This window comes from Mustela putorius, unplaced genomic scaffold, assembly GCF_011764305.1.
Source record: "Mustela putorius furo isolate JIRA1106 unplaced genomic scaffold, ASM1176430v1.1 tig00000145_pilon_pilon_pilon, whole genome shotgun sequence".
Classification (NCBI taxonomy): Eukaryota; Metazoa; Chordata; class Mammalia; order Carnivora; family Mustelidae; genus Mustela; species Mustela putorius.
Window position 1 is genome coordinate 1,152,934 of NW_025421294.1, and position 19,019 is coordinate 1,171,952.

The 19,019-nt window shown below is 40.4% G+C and overlaps 1 long non-coding RNA gene and 1 pseudogene across 2 annotated transcripts in view; both read right to left on the bottom strand.

Annotated features, from left to right (window-relative positions):
• Positions 1-18,481, bottom strand: part of LOC101676360 — a 177,198-nt gene extending 158,717 nt beyond the window's left edge. Inside the window, exon 1 of one of the 2 annotated variants that reach the window (XR_001181566.2) lies at positions 18,269-18,480. This is a non-coding gene — a long non-coding RNA (uncharacterized LOC101676360). Of the gene's footprint in view, positions 1-18,268 lie in introns of both variants that reach the window. The other variant, XR_006605311.1, reaches the window with a different exon arrangement.
• Positions 12,481-12,797, bottom strand: LOC101676551 (annotated as a pseudogene).
• Positions 18,482-19,019: the final 538 nt, after the last annotated feature.

A 19,019-nucleotide genomic window follows, 5' to 3' on the forward strand; every position in this document is an offset into this window, starting at 1 on the left:
GCTGAGATTCACTTCAGGGCCTGTATCCCAACCAGGACCTGGGCTAGAGGAGAAGAGGTTATGGGTTTGTCTGTTTTTTTATAAGAGAGTCATTGTACATGTTAAATCCAACCAACATGAATGTTCTAAAAAATCCCTTTATATATAGTGTATTCCTAGAATACTTTGGCGGGTGGGTGATGGAGTGGTGGGAGAGAGGGTCAACCATTCTCCTCATGCTCCAAAAACCTTTCCCGAATATATATCTACCTAGAAATTAGGGACCAGAGCAAACGCAAACATTCCTTCCTACTCCCGTCTCCTTCAATCCAAACCCAATCAAACCCGATCCATGCTCCTCTGAGAAACAGGGTCTTTCCCCACCCTAACGTTTTCATTTTTCAAAATTTCTAAAGTCACAGATTTTTGCTGGATTACACTTCTATTTGATGATTGCTTATAGAGCACTGCATGTCAGGCCACAATGCAAGTACGCCACAGACATTACCCCATTTATCCTCAACACAATCACACAAGGTAGGCATTGTTATTACTCCTCCTCAACCTACAGATGAGGAAACTGAGTCACAAAAGAACCACATCCCTGGGTACCAGGGCCAGGACGAAAACCCAGGCAGTTAAGCCCCAGAGTCTTTTTTTTTTTTTTTTAAACCACTATTTTAACTGTAGCTGCCCCCACCTTTGCCATGGCTTGATCATCGTAAATTTCATGTCAGCCTGGGCTCTCCAACTGTGCCAGGAGCTTCCTCATGGGTGGGACCATGACTTCCACTGCTTTTATTGCCTCCTCCTTCCACATTCATCTAATGAATATTTATTAGGCACCTCCTCTGTGTTAGGATGTTCTAGGTTCTAAGAATATGGCAGTGAACCAGACTGTCAGGATCCCTATCTCATAGAGCTTACATTCTAATGAGAGGGAAAACATAATACCCAGGTAAACAAACCAGCTAACCAATTGAGAAGATGGAGATCATCACAAGGGCAATGAAGAAGATGAAAGAGTGATGGGACAAGAAAGGTCTGGGGCAGAGAAGCCGTATTAGCTCACACGGCAAGAAAGGGCTCACTAAGGATGTCATATCCACACTACACTATCCTAAGAAAAAACAGTCAGCACTGTGAAGATTTGAGGGAAGAGAACTCCAGGCAGGAGGTCAGAAGGTACAAAGGCCCTGAGGTAGAAATGGGCTTAGCGAATCACAGAAAAAGAAAGGTGCCTAAAGAGTAGCAATCAAGGTGGGGCACCTGGATGGCTCAGTCATTAAGCATCTGCCTTTGGCTCAGGTCATGATCTGAGGGTCCTGGGATCAAGCCCCAAATGGGCTCCCTGCTCAGTGTGGAGCCTGCTTCTCTCTCTCCAGCCGCCCCCCACCACCACCACCAACGCTTGTGTTTCCTCTCTCACTATTTCTCTCTGTCATGAATAAAGAAAGATCCTAAATAAATAAATAAAAGTAGCAATCAAGGAGGAGAGGTGAGGGAAACAGAGCTTGACGGTGCAGATCTCAGAAGTTTGAATCCTGTGCACCAGGGTGAAGAAACCACATGATGTGGCTCAGCGCTGAGTCCCACTGCTGGACACCTGTGGGCTCTCAGCACATCGAGCTACCTGGAACACAGAGCACTGCCTCCAGGATGCCCAGTAGTCCCCCACGGTCACTGCTTCAGTGGGCACAGTGGTCCAACATGTGGACCTGGAATCATATTTCTGGGTTTCCACCTCTGCTCTCCTGCTCACCAGTTGAGTGACTTCAGGCTCATCATTGAACTTGAGCTTCAGTTTTCTGGCCCAAAGAATGGAATCATAAAATATGTATTCCAGAAGATACATGAGGATTAGATGACGTGGTAAGGGTCACATGTCCGGCACCAGCAGTGGCATGCAGGAAGCAAGCCCACAAAGCAATTTTTATGTTGTGGTGGTTATTTTTATTAATCTGGGTAGGAAATCAGCCCTGAAGTGTAAACACTGTCTGGTAGAAAGTGCTGGAATCTCTTGCATCAGCTCTATTGGTTTCTGGGCTAACAACAGCAGGTTGAGTGAAAAGGATCTAAAAAGAAAAAAAAAAAATGATATAATCCAAAACATCTACTATTTTCCAAAGAACATGACCTCTACTATTTTTTTTTCAGGCAACATACTGGAAAGTTCTAACCTTTTTCATTTAAAATCCGTCTCCAAGCTTGATTCTGTTTCATAGTAGCATATGTACTGAGACAACACCAGAAGCAGCAAGACCCAACGCTGGAGAATCTCTAACTGAAAATGTAGGGCACCATGACAAGAAACTCGGTTTCTCTGCAGATGATAAGAGACGAGCATTTAACCCGAGGAATGCCAGGGCCAAGATTTCTGTTCAGATTTCCTAAGAAAGAAAGGTTTTGTCAAAAGACAGACTATGCTAAGCATTTTCTTTTCTTTGGTCTGCCTGGGACCCATGAAGAACCAAGCCCTAGCGCCATCTCCTGGTTGTCTCCAAAACTGAAAAACAGACGCCTACCGCAAGGGGCCCCTCCCCCTCCTCAACAGAAATTAAGTTCCAAAGAAAAACAGGTAATTTCATAGTAACTTCAGTGTTTGCAATCTCCTGTTAAATATTTGAATCGAGATGAGCATACCGTAACAGTCTCAGCCACTTACGGTCCCCACAAAGGACAGTCCCTTTTAGGCCACCACTTCCTTTGTTTCTGTGAGAGCCTGTCAGCCCCAAGGCACCCAGAGATCAGAGGCAGCTTTTCCAGTGGGCCAGTGTTCGGCCCCACTCCCACTAATGTACCCAATCCTACAAGACAGCAGACTTCTACCCAAATATACACCTCCAATATGTCCACTCACAGCAGACACAGTTAAGAAAAGAAATCAGGAATGGCATCTGCCCTCAAAGAGCTGGGCTCCTAGCTCCCTTCAGAACTGCAAGTTGAAGCCCCCTCAGTACCCAGAGACTCATGATAAGGCTCAGATGGGGGTCTTGCTCTTCTTAGAGAAAGAAAAGACGGCCACCCCTGTCATCATGGCTACTTACCCTTCCCAAGGATTTGGTGAGGGCAAGCAGCTTCCCCTAGGCCCCCAGGCAGCCTCGGCAGTTTGCACCTAGCTCTACACTCCCCTCCAGCCCGGTAACTTGGCATCAGCAACATAGAGCCTGAAGTGGCTAGGAAAAATAATTCTGCAGGGTTGCTGACTGAGCAGTGAACCAACATCACCAAGAGTTCTGGCTCATTTCTCCGAGACAATGGGGTTGGGGATAGGGGCAGGGTTGGAAGATACGCAGGATAGTTTAGGAGGACAGGAAAGTTACTGGCTGACTGGTTCCCCCCCTTCTTCACTCAAACATATGTATTTACTGATTTAAAGTGCTCTAAGCATGGACGGGACTGGAAGAGATTATGCTGAGTGAAATAAGTCAAGCAGAGAAAGTCAATCATCATATGGTTTCACTTAGTTGTGGAGCATAAGGAATAACATGGAAGACATTGGAAGATGGAGAGGAGAAGGGAGTTGGGGGAAATCGGAGGGGGAGACAAACCATAAGAGACTGTAGACTCTGAGAGACAAACTGAGGGTTTTGGAAGGGAGGGGTGTGCGGGAATGGGTGAGCCTGGTGGTGGGTATTATGGAGGGCATGTATTGCATGGAGCCCTGCGTGTGGTGCATAAACAATGAATCTTGGAACACTGAAAAAATAAAATAAAGTTTAAAAATAAATACATAAAGTGCTTTAAGGTCTTCTGTGTGACAGAATGCAATAAATACTTCACCTCCAGCTCCTCATTTAATCTCAACGATGACACATGCACTTGGTACCATTTTGATTTCCATTTAACAGAGAAGCAAACACACTTAGAGAGAGCTTAAATAACTAACCCCAAGTCTTAGAGCAAGGAAGTGATAGAGGCAAGATTCGAACTCACACACCCTCATTCATCGTAAGCACTACAATAAAGTATCTTTCAGAGACTCAAGACTTAGGACTTTCTCAGGCACTGCTGAAAACACGGCGGTTCCTTATATTTGCAGGATGAATGGAGAGGGCTAATTCTCCAGAGATAAAGAAGGGGCTCCTGAGAGCCTGCCAGAGTGAGTGCATGGGCAGTGAGGAGAAGAAGAAGGACATTAGCATCAGGCACACCAATTCATACTCCTTGAACAGCACAACCCAGAATAAACGCTTTCCCTTAGTCTTCACACACTTGATGCAGTTACTGACCAGTCACCCGCATCCCCAGCCAGCTTTGGAGGGCACTGACTGTAATTTTCTCACACCGTCCATGCCTGACAATTGATTTCTCATGGTTATTTGCAAAAGCACAACTACAGATGCTATTAACTGGTAATAAAACTAGCCAGCCGTTTCTGAAACCCAGGGCTGGCAACCACCCTGTGATCCTCGGAGACCCTTGGTTTACCAGATCTTGCTAAAGTAAATATTTCTCTTTGGTGCTAAAATGCCGTGGGAGGAACCTTATCTTTGGCTCTTCCCAAAATTTACAGAATGAGCAAGGTCAGGGGCGCCTGGGTGTCTCAGTAGGTTAAAACCTCTGCCTTCTGCTCAGGTCATGATCCCAGGATCCTGGGATCGAGGCCCGCATTGGGCTCTCTGCTCGGCAGGAGCCAGCTTCCCCTTCTCTCTGCCTGCCTCTCTGCCTACTTGTGATCTTTGTCTGTCAAATAAATAAATAAAATCTTTAAAAAAAAAAAAAAAAGAATGATCAAGGTCAGGAGTAAATAGTCTTTTAAGAATCATAGAAAGCTTTCAGGATTCCTGATTCTACCCCATCAACCTCAATATATATATTTCATAATTTTCCAGATAACATTACTTCCAAAAAAAAAAAAAAGTAGGACTTTAATAAGCATTCATTAACCATCTTTTGAGTTCCTGGCACAGTGTTACACAATGTGAATTCCAAAGAAAGACCACTGTGCCTGCCTTCAAGGGGCTTAGAATCTAGTTACGGAGACATGACCCAGCCATGAAGCAACTCAAAAACAAGACGAGGCAAGACACAGTCAGTTGTGAGATGGAGAGGTACGGATAGTGGGAACTATCATGCTCTGAAATGGAAATGATCAGCCCAGTGGGAGTCGTTCTCCCACTCCCCAGCCCCTGGCCGTTTACACCGCCGTGGACCTCAGTACTGGGATCTGTAAAATGGCAGAGCTCAGTCACTCATACAACAAAGGTGTTTTGAGAACTATAGACCAGACAGGATTCATGTTTCTGGTGATACAGCGTTGAACAAGATAATGGCCCCACCCCAACGGCTTGTATGGTTTGGTGGAGGGAAAGAAGAAGGCAGAAGTGACTAGATTAATTTCTGACATGCAGGCAGTGATAAGGGCTTGGAAGAAAGGTAAATCAAGGTAGAGTGCTGGAGGGTGGCAGGGGGAGGGTCAAGAGAGGTAATCAGGGGGGTCTCACCCATCAAGTAACTTCGGAGTACAGATGTAGAAGATGAGAGGAAGCAACCCAAACTATTACCTATGGGAAAAGCATTCCTGGAAGAAGGAACAGTAAGGTGAGGCCCTGAGATACGGACGACTCGAAATGTCTGAAGACCAACACAGACACTAGCGTGACTGGATCACTACGGGTAGCTGGAGAATGGGAAATGAAGATCAGTCAGGAGCCAGACTGTGAAAATCCTCATGGGCCAAAGTAAGGCGTTCAGGTGGGAAGCCCTGCAAGGCCGAAGAACGTGTACCAGAGCATCCAAACCATTTCCAACGTGAGGGGGTGGAACCTGAGCAAGATGGTCCTGAGTTTGGAGCCTCTCGAATGAAGGAGTCCAAGTGCAAAGTCCTCACATTAAGACGTTCTGGGCTCCTTTGCAGTTGGGGAATGATTTAATTAAGAAAGTGACCAAACAAAGGCGAAAACATACCAAGGGAGGAAGTCTGGAGATCAAGAAGAGTCTCCAGCAAACTTCATGAGCAAATTGTAGAACATAGGGTGCCTATGACTATCATCAGTCAGGGCAGCCAGTGCCCTGGTGTCATCCCTCTTCTGTCCAAAGAATCCCAACGTGGTGCCCAATTAGGGCCTCGCAAGGCCTCATCTCTCTAAATGCCAATGAGCCATTCAAAATGCACTAGTCCTGTGTTTCACGGGCCACTATCTCCACTATTGGTAACAGGTGGGTGCTAGTGTAGAGTCAATCCGTGTTAATTAGTTAGCACTTCTCAGATTTCCTTTTTTCTACTTACTATTACTTCTTAAGGCAGGAGAGAGAAAATACATCCGGAAGATGTAAAAATGAAGCAGCCCATTGCATGCAAAACGTTTCACTGAAGATTTGCATTTTACCTTAAAATTCACGAGCATGTTGCATTCTATTCCAGATCTACTTGTAAGAACTCAATGGCCATGTTTTCTATTAGCCAAGGACCAAATAAGACTTTTGAAGAAGATAGGCCCCCATTGTGCTGTACTTTGCCAAAGGCCTAACACACCATACCATGTCCCTAGGGCTGGGCAAACTCAGCTCAAAAAGCACAGATAGCGGGGCGCCTGGGTGGCTCAGTGAGTTAAAGCCTCTGCCTTCGGCTCAGGTCATGGTCTCAGGGTCCTGGGATCGAGCCCCGCATCGAGCTCTCCATTCAGAGGGGAGCCTGCTTCCTCCTCTCTCCCTGCCTGCCCTTCTCTGACTACTTGAAATCTCTGTCTGTCAAATAAATAAATAAAATCTTAAAAAAAAAAAAAGCACAGATAGTTAAACCCAATTAAAACACTCTCCTCTCTTAGAAGGACCCCAAGTATTAGCCACTATCTGGGATTTCAAGGAACATAACTCAAAATGAGGAGCAAGGTAGGAGATAGAGGGCTCCTAGAGTAGATCTGGATGCCTTCTTGAGTGAAGTCCCTAGTGCCAGCCTTGTTCTACAGTCATTTAATTATGAAAGCACATTAAGACAAGTTGGAAGTACTCTGCATCTTAGCCGGCTCTGGATCCCAGCGGGCAGTAACATGAATGGGCATGGCAATACAGCCATTCCATAGCCATTACCCAGTCTGAGTAAATTCCTTCAGCGTCACATGCTCTTAGGAAGTGACTCTGTTGCAGTGAGTAAGGAAGCCTTCACGAAGGAACTGGCACCTCTCCTATTACCTAAATGGTAGTCTACAGCATCTCGGGGTGGGAGTGGCAGGAGGCTATGTTTCTCATATTGTGTTTGTTTAATATCTGACAATATCTTGGCTCACACCGTGCTGGGTTTGAGATAAAATGATTTCTTGTATATACACAGTTGCCCACACAGATGGGAGAAAATGTTTATTTGGAGGGGAAAAAAAAAAAGAAATTAGGAAGGAAGAAAACCGTCCATGATACATGCATCAATACTACTATGATTACACAATGCTATATTAACAATATTTTGAGGGAGTTACTCTAAATAGCCACCCTTCCTTCCAACTCCGAATCCACATAATTACAGCTTTCTGGCTACCAGGAAAGGAAAGGATGCCATGTTGAATGCCGCCCAAGCTAGGGGGTTGAGCGGGCTGCTGCTGCCACCCGGTGGGGACTTCTGAAATGACAACCACAGAAAGCTTCACATAAGTCTAGCCTGAGAAAATATAGTTTCTTTGTAATTTCTATTTTCAATGATCTCACATTAACAGAAATTACAAATAAGAAACACAGAGTGATTTACATAATTCTCTCTTCATTGTCCAATACAAAATGTACTGAGGATAAAGTAAATATATAAATATCTCATTTCGTCATTTTACCTTATTCCATAAATATCAAGTTTATGTTGTATTTACAGATTACTTTCTCTTTTTTAAAAGATTTTATTTATTACTTGACAGAGAGAGACACAGCCAGAGAAGGATCACAAGCACGGGTAGTGGCAGAAGGAGATGCAGGTTCTCCGCTGAGCAGGGAGCCGGGTATGGGCCTCGATCCCACTACCCTAGGATCATCACCAGAGCCAGAGCCCGACGCTTAACAACCAGATGCCATCAGGCCACCCGGGCACCCCTACATTACTTTCTTTTAAATTTAGGTCTGATATATGGTTTTTATGCTTAATAAAAATGAATATCCTGGGATCAATTTCCACATCCAGCTCCTTTCTCAGCAGGCAGTCTGCCTCTCTCTCTGCCTGTCACTCTCCCTGCTTGTGCTCCCGCTCACTTGCTCTCTCTGACAAATAAATAAATAAAATCTTTTTTCAAAAAATGAATATCCCAAATCCAAAGAAATTAGTGTTTTTGCTTTATGGTGCAAAACCAAAACTCAATCTGATGACAGTTTTTCTCTCTTTTTGATGAAGGTAAGCATTAACTTTAGGTAGAATCCTCCAACCTAAAGATTTTGAGAATCCTTATAAATTAAGGAACTGGATATTATAAGAATACTCTAATGATGGACTTCACAAATTGATAGAGGCAGATTCAAGGGCAGATTAGCTTTCCAGGAAACCAATCAAGTAGTATAAAAACATTAAGGAAACTGTAATAAAATGGGGAAAACTGAATTGAGGAAATCTCTATTTTAGATAATATATCTAATTCAAAGGACTACTTTGGATAACTCTTTTAGATTTGGGAGGAGGACCCCTCCCCCAGTAGAATGATAAAACTGCCTTTAAGAAAACACTTTAAAATATCTAGGAAACTGGGAAGAGAAGGTCAGTCTTAATCTGATAGAAGTCCAATTTTTTTTATTTTTTACAAAAAATCTTCAACAACTATTACATTAAATGGTACAATATCAGGAGCAGTGCAACAGTGTTTGTAATAGTGAAAAATTTGAAAAACCTGAATATCTGCCAATCAGAGAAGAGATCAATAAATTGTGGTTATTTCACAAGAGAACACTAAACAGCACTTAAAATTGACTAGGCGTGTGCATCTACATGGATAGTGGTTTTTTTTATTTTTTACCATTTTATTTATTTATTTGAGAGAGAGTGAGAGAGATCACAGAAGGAGAAGCAGGCTTCCCGATGAGCAGGGAATCAATGCAGGACTCGATCCCAAGACTCTATCCCAGGACGCTGGGATCATGACCTGAGCTAAAGGCAGATGCTTAACTGACTGAGCCACCCAGGCGCCCCTACGTGGGCAGTTCTTGAAAATACAACACTTAGTGAAAAAAGCCAATTTCAAAACACTGGATGAAGGATACTATCATTCATATAAATATCAAAAGCCCACAGCCTCCTTCCGTATTGATCACAGATTCATAAAAGTGTATATGCATAGACTAGATTCAAACCAAATTCATGACAGCACTGCCACCAGACAGAGTGGGGTAATAGACCTTAACTTTTATGTGTAATATTTTATTCTATTTAAAATAGAGAAGGAGAAGAAGCTATGAAGCAAATATGACCAAATATTAAACATTCTTCTACTTCATATATAGTCACATAAGTGTTTTTCATATTATCCTTTCCTTACTCCATTAAAAAGCAAAGGAGTCCAATCAAGTTCACCACAAGATCTTTGCTATACTGAGTATCATGTGTAAGTCTGGGGCCAGAGCTGAAAAAAATTAAAAATTTAAAAATTTAAAAAGGGGAGTCCCAAGTGCCCGCCTTACTCCACAGAGTACTCAGCCTTTCCTCTAAATAAATTCAGATCAAATACTTCAAGAATATCGGCTTAAAGGTGCATCAGAGTCTACGCAGGGTACTTTCATGCCTCTGCCAGCCAATATATTAAAACACTGAATCTCAAAACTTGAGAGAGACATAATCATCAGGTTTGGGGGTCCAGAGCAGCTTGCTGGCATCCTGAAACTCTTAGATTAACAACTGAAATATTCTTTTTTTTTAAAGATTCTTATTTATTTATTTGACAGATCACAAGTAGGCAGAGAGGCAGGCAGAGAGAGAGAGAGGAGGAAGCAGGCTCCCTGCTGAGCAGAGAGCCCGATGCAGGGTTTGATCCCAGGACCCTGGGGTCATGACATGAGCCAAAGGCAGAGGCTTTAACCCACTGAGCCACCCAGGGACCCCAACAACTGAAATATTCTAATGATAAATTTTCAGAGATAAAATAAAGAATAAAATAGAAGGGCAAATATTTCCAACTAATACATGTGCTATACTCACACCCATATATTCATATATAATCCTCCTACAAAAGTTAAAAAAAATACTATGAGAATTCGGAGAACAAAAAGTGTCCCTTTATCTTCCTTAGCCATGTAACCATGATGGCCTGAAATTCATGAGATTGCTGAACTCCCATTCTGACCTCAATGTCTGGTCAAGAAAAACAAAAACAAAGGGAAACTGGGAAAACAAAACACTGGGAAAAACCGCTGGAAATCTTAAGAGCTACAAAAGAATGGAGCCAGATAGGATTCTTGTCAATTTTTATTTTTATTTGAATTTTCATTGTACATTTTAGCAAACAGAAAATATTCCTAATTTGTGCTCTTGTCCTAACTCAATAGAGATACAACAAAAACAGTTCTATAGATGCCCATCACTCCTAAATACAGCATATTTATTAGGAACGGGAAGTTGGCACACACGGATAGAGGAAATTTTTAATTTAATTCATGACCATAAATTGTAATAATGTATTGATGCACCAGAAGCTCCCTAGAGGGAATATTTCTTCAGAAATAGAAAGAAGATATGATTTGAGAGAATTATTTCTCTACCTAAGGAGCTAATGCTTGTCCTGAAATAAATTTTGTAGTTTAGACTGCAATCTAGAGAGACATAAGATGATAAGCGGCTTATTCCTCTTGCTTTCACTATAGAAACACTCACAGTTTTGATGAGAATCATCCCAAATTACAAGGCATAAAAACTGGCACTGCCTCCCATATTATTAATCTATTTGCAGATGGCACCACATTTTACAACATGATCCTATTACAAGAAATGCTGATTCTGCAAATCCTCTCCTTGTGAGCAAGAAAGGAGCAGTTAGAAGTCACAGAAGTCCTGTATTTTAAGCTTTCCACCATGTCCATTAAAGCAGAAGTCCTTGAAGTTGTAGGACATAACTCCTTTTCAAACCATTGCAAATCTTTTCTGACCAAATGTGGATATGAACTAATAAACATCGTTATTGTTCTCTAATTTAATAAAAAACAACTACACATCCGGACACCTGGGTGGCTCAGTCAGTTAAGTATCTGACTCTTGATTTCGGCTCCGGTCATGATCTCAGGGTGAGGAGATGGAGCCCTCGGTTAGGCTCCATGCTGGGTGTGGAGTCAGCTTAAGATTCTCTCTGCCCCTCCCATGCTCCCTCTCCCTCTTTTTAGAAAGGAAGGAAGGAAGGAAGGAAGGAAGGAAAGTACACACAATTACTTCATAGAGTGGGACTTTAAAATTTGCTTATTTGTTGAAAAATTAGCAAAACATAGCCAGCAAAACTTTAATTAAGGTTCTGCTAGCATAAAATAAAAGACACTGACTATGGAGCTGCCAAATCCAAAAATACGCAATCTTGCTGACAACAGCAAAGCTGTTGGCAGATAATAGGAGATTGGCTAAAAAAAAAGATTGAGGATTCCAATCCTTAGGTTTTTTTTTCTCACATCTTACAAAAATGAGCTATATGAAGTCTACAGGTTTAATATGAAAGTCAAAGTAACCAGTCTATTCCTTATATTTATACTCAATGTTTGCACAGATGGAAAGCTGTCATCTTTGATTCAACATACAACTACTGAGGACCAGCTGTTTTCACAATGCTTTGTGGTAAGAAATATATCTGGATAAATGTTACCACAGTTTCATTACCTCCTCCAGTAAGTCTAACTGTATGCTTCCATTTTGTCTGATTTGATTTTAAATTTATCAGTATTATATAATTCATGCTCAACACAAGAAATGTGAAAAATACAGGAAAATAGAATAAGGGGGGATGCCACCCACAATCACACCAGGTAGAAGTAATTATTAAAATCCATAAATTCCCTCAAAATATTTTTTTCTCATTCTATAAATATTCATCATTTCCAAATCACAGTGAAAGGAACTTGAGTTATTTACCAATTTTGTTTTCTATGATGTGTCTTAGACATACCTCACTGGTATTTGATATAACAGAATAACATTTGCAGAAGGTAATCTTGTAGTGACCATACCAAGATTCACTGTTACAGACATAGTAAACTCTTTATTTTTTAAGATTTTATTTATTTATTTGAGAAAGAGAGAGAGCTTGAGTAGGGGGAGAAGCAGGCTCCCCACTCAGCAGGAAGACCGATGCGGGGCTTGATCCAAGGACCCCAAGATCACGACCTGAACCAAAGGCAGATGCTTAACAGACTGAGCCACCCAGGTACCCCTAACTTTTAATTAAATGGTTGCATCCTATTTATATAGAACATTGGCCCAATAACAAAAATAGAGAAGAGCAGCTGGAAATTTATCTCATTCAATGTTCAGAAATAAAAGCGTTAACCATTCATCCCATTATTTTCTGCACGTAAGTCCTTTTTTCATACTGAAATCTGATGGTGACTGAATTCTGATATTTTTCCAAACTACTGTATGAAGAGGATGCTGAAGGCCATCACTATACAGCATACCGCAACACAAAAACTCTTCCACTCACCAGTTTGGGCACACTTCCAAAATATATCAAACAATCCAGTTTTATTTCTGTCCAGGGGGCTGGGTGCCAAAGATCAGATATTAGTACAGGTCCACATAAGCTGCAAGATTACGGTCAAGAGCCTCTGAAAATTGGAAATGGCAGACATAGTGAGGCCAATAAAGCCCCAGCCACAGCTTGCTCAAAATATTCTGTTAAGAATTGTTATATAGTTCTAATCATGCAATATATCCAAGACTGTACAAGCTGACTTTATAAAGTAATGTATAACATCAGAAGGCAACTAGACTCATCAGCACACTTTAAGAATATTTTATCCAACAGTAGCAAATATACAATCCTTTCAAGTACACAAAGGAACATTCTCCAGAATACCTTATACATTAAGCTATAAAAAGAACCTCAGGAAATCTACAAGATTAAAAAGAGACAGACTGTTCTCCAACCACAATGGAATGAAATGGACATTAATGAAACAAGGAAACTGGAAGAATTTTTAAGAGTGGAAATTAAATAACACACTCTTAAATAAACAATGGGTCAAAAAAGAAATCACCAGAGGAAATTAGAAAATACTTTAAATAAGGGAAAATAAAATCACAGCATACCAAAATTTATGGTGGGGGGGGGAGTTAAAACACTGCTTGGAGGGAAATTTATAGTAGTAAATGCCTATGTTTTAAAAAATTTTAGGAGCACCTGGGTGGCTCAGTCAGTTAATCATCACATCTACCTTCCGCTGACGATCCTGGGATGAAACCCCAAGTTGGGTTCCCTGATCGGTGGCAAGTCTGCTTCTCTCTCTTCCTGTTCCCCACTTCCACTCATGCTCTCTCTAGCTATCTCTCCCTCAAATAAATAAATGAAATCTTAAATTTAAAAATTTCTTAAATTTCAGATTAATAGCCTAAACTCCATTGTAAGAAACTAAAAACAAAGGGCAAACTATAACTAAAGCAAGAAGAAATAATAATATTTGAGCAGAAATTAGTACAAGAAACTAGAAAGACAATAGAGAAAATCAATGAAACCAAAAGCTGCTTTTTTGAAAAGATCAGCAAGTTGACAAACATTTAGCTAGGCTAACAAAGACAAAAAAGAGAGAAACTCATATTACTAAAATGAGGAATGAGACGGGTAATATAAATACCGACCTTGTAAGAATGAAATGACTATAAAGAAATACAATGGATAACTGTATGGAAACAATTAATGTAAACTAAATGAAATGGACAAATGCCCAGAAACACTTGAATGAAACTGACTTAAAAAAAACAGACAATCTGAGTAGACCCATAACAAGTAAAGAGATTGAATTAGTAATCAAAAAACCACCGCAAAGGAAAGCCCAGGACCAAATGGATTCAAAGGTGAATTCAACCCTATGTTGAAAGAAGAATTGGTGTCCATCTTTCAGAAACTCTTACACAAGGTTTCATAAGGAAATAAACCCTCCCCAACTCATTTCATGAGAGCAGTCCTACTCTGATACCAAAACCACGGTCATCACACAAAAGTAAACAAAAACAAAACGAAAGATCTTACAAATATAGATGCAAAAATCCAACAAAATACTAACTGATGGAATCCAGCAACATAGAAAAGGATTATACTCCATGACCAAGTGGGAGCCATTCCAAGATACAAGGTTGGTTGAGTAGCTGATAAGCAACCAATGTAATACACGATGTTAATACAGTCAAAAACAAAAACCACGTGGTTACGTCAACACATGCAGAAAAAGCTTTTGACAATAAGGGCGATGAATGTATTTAGAACACAGATTGTGGTGATGGTTCATGGGTGTATACGTCTCTCCAGATTTACCAGACTGTATGCATTAAATGTGTAGAGCTTTTTGTATGTCAGCCATGTCTCAATAAAGTGGGTTTTTTTTTTTTAAATACTGATGAGGGGGCACCTGGGTGGCTCAGTGGGTTAAACCTCTGCCTTCAGCTCAGGTCATGATCCCAGAGTCCTGGGATCAAACCCTGCATGGGGCTCTCTGCTCAGCGGAGAGCCTGCTCCCCACCCCCCTCTGCCTGCTGCTCTATCTACTTGTGATCTCTGTCAAATAAATAAATAAATAATCTTAAAAAAAAAAAAACTGATGAAAGCCAATTGCTGTTTCATGATTTTTTTTTTAATAAGGTGTTTTTTTTTTTTAAAGTTTTATTTATTTATTTATTTGACAGAGAGAGATCACAAGTAGGCAGAGAGGCAGGCAGAGAGAGAGAGGAGGAAGCAGGCTCTCTGCTGAGCAGAGAGCCCGATGCAGGACTCGATCCCAGGACCCTGAGATCATGACCTGAGCTGAAGGCAGCGGCTTAACCCACTGAGCCACTCAGGTGCCCTGTTTCATGATTTTAAAAAATAAGATAAAAGGGAACCTCTTCAACCTGAGAAAGAGTGTCTTTAAAAAACCTACGCAAACATCACACTTAATAGTGAAAGACTGAATGCTTTCCCCTACAATTAAGAAGACAGATGTCCACGCTGACCACATCTATTTAATGTTGTTCTAAAAGCAAATATGTCTGGGCAAAATAAACAGCATCAAGATTGTAAAGGAGGAAGTAGGACTATATTTAGAGATAACATGATCTCATATATAGGAAATCCTAATGAATGCAAAAAAAAAAAAAACGATTAGAACTCATTAGTACATACAGCAAGATTCAGAATATAAGACCAATACACAGAAACAAATTGTATATTCATACACTGGCAATGAACAATCTGAAAGTGAAATTAAGAAAACAATGTGTTCGCAATAGTCTCAAGAAGAATAAAATCCTTTGAAATAAATTTAATAAAATGTGTAAGATTTATATGATGAACGTTATTTAAAAAATTCATTGAAAGAAATTTAAGAAGACCAAAATCAATAGATATTCCATGTTCGTGGATCAGGAGACTTAATACTGTTAAGATAGCAATACTCTCAAATTGATCTACAGATTCAAGGGAACCCCTATCAAAATTCACCAGGTTTTTCTGCAGAAATTTACAAGCTGATCCTAAAATTCATATGGAGTCACAAGGAACCCACAATAGCCAAGCAATCTTGAAAAAGAAAAAGTTGGGGAATTCACATTCCCAAACCACTAAGCTATAGTATAGCACTAAGCTATAGTAATCAAGACAGTGCAGTACCGACATAAGGATAGATATACAGAACAATGGGATATGATTAAGAGTCCAAAAATAAGCCTATGCATCTATGGTTAACTGACCTTTGACAAGGGTGTCAAGATAACTGGATGGGAAAAGAAGAGTCTTTTCAATAAATTGTGCTGAAATAAGGTATACACACAGCAAAAAAAAAAAAAAAAAAAAAAAAAAAAAAAAAAAAGTTTGATCCCTACTTCACACAACATATAAAAATTAATCCAAAATGAATCACAGACCTAAATTTAAGAGTTAAAACTATTAAAATTCTTAAAAGAAATAGAGGATATATTTTCAGATTGAGGATTAGGTAATGGTTTCTTAGGTACAGAAAGCACAAGCCAAAAGAAAAAAACCAAAGATCCACTGGACTGCTTCAAAATTTAAACTTGTGTCCTACAAAGGATACGATCAAGAGAGTGAAGGTAACCTATAGAGTGGGAGAAAAGATCTTCAAATCACATATCTGCCAAGGAACCTCTATCTAGAATATAAAACTCTACCGTGATATGAATAATTCCATTGTTAATAAATAAGGGATTTTAAAAGATATTTATTCAAAGAAGAAGTGCAAATGACCCAATGAGCATTAAAAAATACTCAACATTGATTTTAAAAGAAACTCAACAATAGATATTATTAGAGAAGCTAAAAACAAAACAGAAAGCAACAAGGGTTGACAAAGGTGTGGAGAAATTAGAATCCTCAAGCACTCCTTGAGGTATTATAATATAATACAACTGTTTTTAGAAACCAGCTTGGCAGTTTCCAAAAATATTAAACACGGATTTACCCATACAGGTCAGCAATTCTGCCCTTGGTATGTAGAAGAGGTAAAAAGAATCGGAAACAGGGACACCTGGCTGGTTCACCCAGAGGAACATGCAACTCTGGATCTCGGGGTCATGAGTTCAAACTCAGGCTGGCTGTAGAGATTACTAAAACAAACTTAAAAAAAAGAAAAGAAAAGAAAAAAGAATTGAAAACACATGCCCACACAAAAACTTGTCCTCAGATGCTCCTTAGAGCAAAACATGGAAATAATTCAAACGCCAATCAGCTCATGAATTGAAAAACAAAAGTCATACGTCCATACAATGGAATACTATTTATCTATAAAATGAATTAAATACCAATCATCATACGTCAACACAAACCTTGAAAAGATGATGCTAATTGAAAGGAGCCAGACACAAGAGGTCACATATTTTGGTGTGATCATTTATAGGAAGTCCCATAACGGGTAAATCCATAGAGGCAGGGTGGACTAGCAGTCGCCACCGTGCAGGGAGCGGGGATCCCAGAGCATGAGTGCTAATGGGTTTCTTCAGGGAGTGATGGCAATGGCCTGGACCTAGAGAGTAGTGATGGCTGCACAAGTCCAAATATAATAAAAGCCACAGAATTGAAGACTTTCAAAGGGCAAGCTTTATGGAAAGTGAATTATTTAGTTGAACACCTCTAACATCAGGTAATTTTTAAGCACATTCAACTCTAGAACTCTACATCATAGGTCACAAGAAATGACATCCAGAGGGACTGACTGAATAGTTTGTCTGTCCCCGGATCACATATCCATCTTCCTCAATTAAAAAATACTGAAGTCATTCAGGATGAATTATCTTTATTACTTTGTTAGATTTCTCTTTCAAACTGAAAAGGCAATATATACTTTTATGGTCTTTTATTATATACAAAAAAATATAACAAATAAAAACACAATTGATTATTTATTTTAATCTATTTATTTGATAACAAATAAAAACACAACAGTATTCTTCTTACCTGTGACCCTCACTCCTACCACCACATCCACTTGAAGACAGTAAATGTTAATAGTTCAATGTCCATGTTATTCCTTATGCTCCTATCAATGCCCACAAATGAAAATATTCACAGGAAAACGGTTTTTTTCCCTCTGATTTTTTTTTTAAGATTTTGTTTATTTATTTAAGAGAGACAGAGAGAGCACAGGCAGGGGGAGCAGCAGAGGGAGAGGGAGAAGCAGATTTCCTGTGGAACAAGGAGCCCGATATAGGACTTGATCCCAGGACCTTGAGATTATGACCTGAGCCAAAGGCAGATGCTGAACTGACTGAGGTAACAAGGTGCCTCTTGCTCTGATTTTTCTATATACATTCCTCTCCATCTTACTTCATGGTGGCCTTTCCTATTGGTCAGTGCATATAAATCTGACTCCTCCTTTTTTTTTTTTTTTAAGATTGTATTTATTTGTTTGACAGAGAGAAACACAGCAAGAGCAGGAACACAAGCAGGGGGAGAGGAAGAGGGAGAAGCAGGCTTCCTCCCGGGCAAGAAGCCCTATGCAGGACTCCATCCCCGAACCCTGGGATCATGACCCGAGCCGAAGGCAGCAGCTTAACCGACTGAGCCACCCCCGCGTCCCCCAACTCCTCTTTTTTAATAACCATAGAACATTCCAGAAATATGGACATAGCCACAGTTTATCCAACCACTCTCTAGTCATAGCATTCAGGTTACTTCTCTTTTTTTCACTCATTGTATATCTTTATACATATACTTACAAACCAATTCTTCTCTTTCTGTTTGGCAAAATTCTTCAGTCCAGGTTTTAAAGATGCAGGCCACATGACTTTGCTTAGAAGAAAAAAAGGTCAAAAAGTTGAAGTAAACATCCTGATCAGTGGTAACAGGGAAATGTATTTATTTCTCAGCTCTGAGTCACAATCCTGTGAATAGGTGAGGTGTTGTTTGCAAATACATAAATGAAACAAAAATTACAAGAGCTCACCAAACAAGGCATCTGTAAGGGGGACAGAGGGTGTGTCGCAAGAGACACGTTTCCTGGTACAGGAAAATCAGCCTCGGAGGAAGGAAGTGGCTCAGGGAAGGAAAGCTTGACCAAGCTTTCTGCTCTGATTACAAAATTCCCCTAATGACAAAGAATCCAGCAGGTCCCTGGCTTCAGGTTAGGTTTGGGGTTAGGCTGAGGTTAGAACCGTGCCTCATGGTTCCCCTCATTGAACGCTCCGATTTGCTCCTTTTCTTGGTTGACTGGAACAGGTTTTTCAAGAAGGGAATGTGGATGCCCTGATCCCTGCACCCTTACATATCCAAAAATAGCTTTCTTTTTCTTCTTTTTTTTTTTTTTTTAAGATTAATTTATCTTAGAGAGAGAAAGAGAGAGCACGAGGGGAGGGGCAGAGGGAGAGGCAGCAAGGATCCCAAGCAGACCCTTCTGTTGACTGGGTTGAGCCTGAACAAGGGCACAATCCCTAGAACCCAGAGAACATGACCTGAGCCAAAACCAAGAGT